Here is a 4,337-nt window from a genome sequence, read left to right as displayed (position 1 = left end):
GGAAGGACGCCAAGAAGGAGGGCCCCTTTCAGGATTGGCTCAGTGCCCGCTCATCGTTGACATTCTTGATAGTGATGATGATCATGTTCTAGAAACCTTTGTCTACCACTTCCACCATAAAGTGATTTTGGTCTTCCTGGTGATCGTCCCAAGAATTAAAGGTCTAGAGGTGCATGAAACACGGTGGCCCACCAGGCCTTCTCTTTTGTCACTTCTTGGATTGGACAAGGGGTCATGCTCCTTTGGGCGACCCTACCGAATCCAAACTCGTCAGCAATGTATTTTCCTTTTCAGATGTATGTGTCTATTCTTTCTTTTTGGAAGGTCCCTTGTAGAGATGTTGTAATCTCCCTCTTTGTAAAGACTTCGATTATCAACAAATAAGCATTCTTTATTGTTTTGCTTGTGTATTTTTATTTTGCTCTTTCCTTTATTACCACCTACTTACACTTCGCTTGTTCACTTTACTCGTTTCGAGGGGAGGTCGAGCATTAGGCAAAAGGTGGCGACGTCGATGCCACAGGCTTGACCCCCTATTTTCCCTTGTGGGTAGGTGACTTCCCATGTTGCGAGGAGAGGCAGGGACATCTTAAGTCACCCCACGCTTTGCGAGAGTGGCAGAGTGACATGTAAAGGCTGGGCTTGCTTTGATACTTTGGCAGAGGTCAAACAATGTGTTAAGGCTGAACTTGCCTCTTTGATCCTCGTGCTTGGCGAGAGGGACCAAGCAGCATGTAAAGGTTTAGCTCACCCTGATTCTTTGGTAGAGGTTTGAGTACATTGTAGAAGTCAACCTGGAGAGTGTAAGGAATCACTGAGATTAGCAAACGTGAGCTATTTTTCTAAAGAGAGACAAAATTTACTAGCATTTCGTTGGAGGAGACAATCTTTCTAGAGTTAAGTCGGGTAATCGTGGGACTAACCCACATTTTGCTACGAGAGGGATCAAGCGGCCTTAGGCATTGCACTTTTCCTTTTAACACCTTGCGAGGAAGGTAAGTCATGGGTATTATCCCGTGCTGCAAAATTCAAATAAGTCAGTGTACTTGATCTTTGATAGTCGCTAACTTGGTCAAATTAAAGGAGAGTAACGCATGCTCAAGGCGTTCTATTGTTCGATGCAATGCTTAAGAGCTCTGTTGGGCAGTCAGTGGACTAGCCCACACTTTACTGTGGGAGGGGTAGGGGTGCCTCAAGCCACGCCCTCCATTTTGGGCCCCTCGGGGAAGGTAATTAGCCCTTTACCATAACAAAGATGAGGTAAGTTGTTCGGACAACCATGGGGCTAGACCCGTTCTCCTCCGTGGGTGAGGTCGGGTTAGCTCAGGGACTAGTCGTGCTTATTGACCCTTGTGGGGAGGTAGACTGTTCGAGTAGTTTGTGACTGGACTTGCTCCCATTCGTTGACTTTACAAGGAAGGTAAGTGAGGGTCAGGCTAGCACTATACCCAGCATTCATTGCGGTGGACGTTGGGGTAAATTGTTCGGGTAGCTGTGGGGCTAGACCAACTCTTCTCCATGGGAGAGGTTTGGCTAGCACAAGGCCAGTACTACCTATTGACCCTCACAGGGAGGTAGTTTGTTCGGGCAGTCCCCGATTGGACTTGCTCCTGCCTATCGACACCCACAAGAAAGGTAAGTTGTTAGGCAGTTGAGGACTAACCCACACTTCACCGTGGAAGGGATCAAGCAACCATAGGCATTACAGCCATCCCTTTGGTATCTCGTGAGGAAGGTAAGTGTTGAATGGCTAAGGAGTCATTCGCTCTTCGCCATGACAGGGATGGGGTAAGTAGTTTGGGGGGCCAAGGTGCTGGACCCACTCTCCTCCATTGGGGAGGTTGGGCTATCAAAGCTAGTCCCACTAGTTGACCCTCGCAAGGAGGTAGTCTGTTTGGATAATTCCCAACTGGACCCACTCCTATTCGTTGACGTCACAGGGAAGATAAGTAAGAACCAAGCCAGTATTATGCCCATTCTTCATCGTGGTGGAGGTTTAGGTAAGTTGTTCAGTCAGCCCAAAGCTAGACTTGCTCTCCTCCGTGGGGGCGATCGGGCTAGCACAAGAGCTAGTACAGTTTATTGACCCTCATGGGGAGGTAATCTGTTCAGGCAGTTTGAAACTAGATCTGCTTCTATATGTTAATGCTCATGAGGAAGGTAAGTTGTCGGGCAGTCGAAGGCTAACCCGCACTCCTCCATAGGGAGAATAGAGCAACACTTAGAAGTGATATATCCCCTTGATGCCTCGCGGGGAGGTAGGTTATCACTGTAGATTCTATTGGCGAAGATGTGCCTCGATGGAGATTTACGCTGAAAGGGATTTACACACTAGCGGAGGTACCGTTTTTACACATCCGATTCCTGAAACATTCATGTTTTCTATTAACAAAGTTTATTCAACAAACAATAAAGCAAGCTACAAATTTACAAATCACAAAGCTTTTATCGGTAGAATGTCCGAAGGTACTCGACATTCCATGAATGTTGCAACTCGTTCCGTTAGGAGTCTCGAAGCCAATAGACACCTGGGAGATTGCTGGCAACAACCATGTAGGGGCCTACCCACTGAGGTCCTAGCTTTCCTTTCTCAAGTAGTGGTTCCTATTTGCTTTAGCATGAGGTCTTCGACCTTAAACGATCTCGAGCATACCCTTCGGTTGAAGCAACGCTCCACCTTTTTCTTATAGGCAGCCATCATCACTTCTGCTTCTTTCCTAATTCCCTCTAGCAGGTTGAGTTGTTCCTCAAGCTGTTTGTCATTAAAGCCTTGTTTGAAGTGTTGCACCCTGTAAGTAGGGATCTCAACTTCGATTGGCGGCATGGCTTAGTGGCTGTAGGCAAGGGTGAATGGGATTTCCCTCATCAGTGTCCTCACTGTAACTCAATATGCCCAAAGCTTCGCAGGGAGTTCCTTCAGCCAGGCTCCTTTCCTTTCATTAAGCTTCTTCTTCAGTACCCTCAATAGAATTTTGTTGGTCGTCTCCACCTATCCATTGCACTTAAGGTGCCCTGGGGAAGAGTGTCGAAACCTGATTCCTAGGTCCCAGTACCAGTCCTGGTAATGGTCAGAGTCAAACTGCCTCCCATTGTCTAAAATGATGTTGCGAGGATGCCAAATCTACAGACGATGTTCTTCCATAGGAAGTTGGTGATGTTACTTACTGTGATTGTTGCCAGCACTTTGGCCTCCACCCACTTGGTAAAGTAGTTCACTGTAACCACCACGAACTTCACCTCCCTTTGCCCAGGGGAGGGGGCCCACTAGGTCGACCCCTATGGGCGAAGTGCGAGGGCCCAAGTTTGTGTGTGTGTTATTTTTTTTTTCTTTGCGGGCCCTTTGTGTTGTTGTGGGTAAATTCTAGTTTGAATTGGAAGAGTATACAGGTCTAGCCCCAAGTGCTATGAGCCCACAAAGGAAGCTAGTCTAGCCCTACCCTCTTACTAAACGGTCATGTTTTGAGCCAAGGGGGTAGAAAACCTAGAATCTTCATCTTATTCCCTTTCCCTCTCTATGCACAGCACAAGCTCTTCCCCTTCTTTCTTTTTTATTTTTTTTTCTTGTTACCATAGTCCTTGGTTAGCGCCACCATCATCCTCCACCAATGAGCCACCACCAGCTTTCTAGTCGCCACCACGTCACCATCACGTCTGAGCTAAACGTAGCTCCTCCTGCTGCATCTACCACCACCTCATTTTCTCCCTAATTCAAGATTCCTTAGCTGCCTCACCTGTGTCTCTCGCCATCTTTTTCTCTATTTTGTTATCTCCTCGCCACGCAAGCAACGGTCTCCATTTCCACCTTCGTTGTCTTGATCCTAGCAAAAATCCCCTGCACCGTTGCCAAGTTTCTCTCAACCTCATGAGCACCGATGGCAACCACGAATTGCACGCATTCATGTTGCAACCTCTATGTCCCTTCCCCATGACCTGCGCCTGCCAGGCATGCCGAATGGCCACCGTGGATGGGTCTCGTCACATGTGGGTCTTCTCCCCTTCGTTTTCACCTCAAAATCCCCTTCTCGTGGCCTTGGGAAATTTTCCCCTCCAGCGCTGCAGTGCACCACCACACACCACCGCTACCAACTGTGTTCCAGTGGCTATTCAACCACCTGCTCACCTTTCCCCATGAATCAGCCTAACTTGTGAGCTAAGAACCCTTCTGGCCACTGCCCCATCGTGCTCTGCCACCTTCGCTGCGAAAACCCCCTCCTCCACCCATTGTCACCACATACCGGCCATCCTCTAATTTTTTCTGATTCTACTTCTTGCCATTTTGACCAAACTTTCATTGTCTCTGTCGTGCCGCCACTGTCACTGCCATTTTTGTAAGTTGT

Source organism: Carya illinoinensis, chromosome 9 (genome assembly GCF_018687715.1).
Source record: "Carya illinoinensis cultivar Pawnee chromosome 9, C.illinoinensisPawnee_v1, whole genome shotgun sequence".
Lineage (NCBI taxonomy): Eukaryota > Viridiplantae > Streptophyta > Magnoliopsida > Fagales > Juglandaceae > Carya > Carya illinoinensis.
This window is presented reverse-complemented; position numbering follows the sequence as displayed.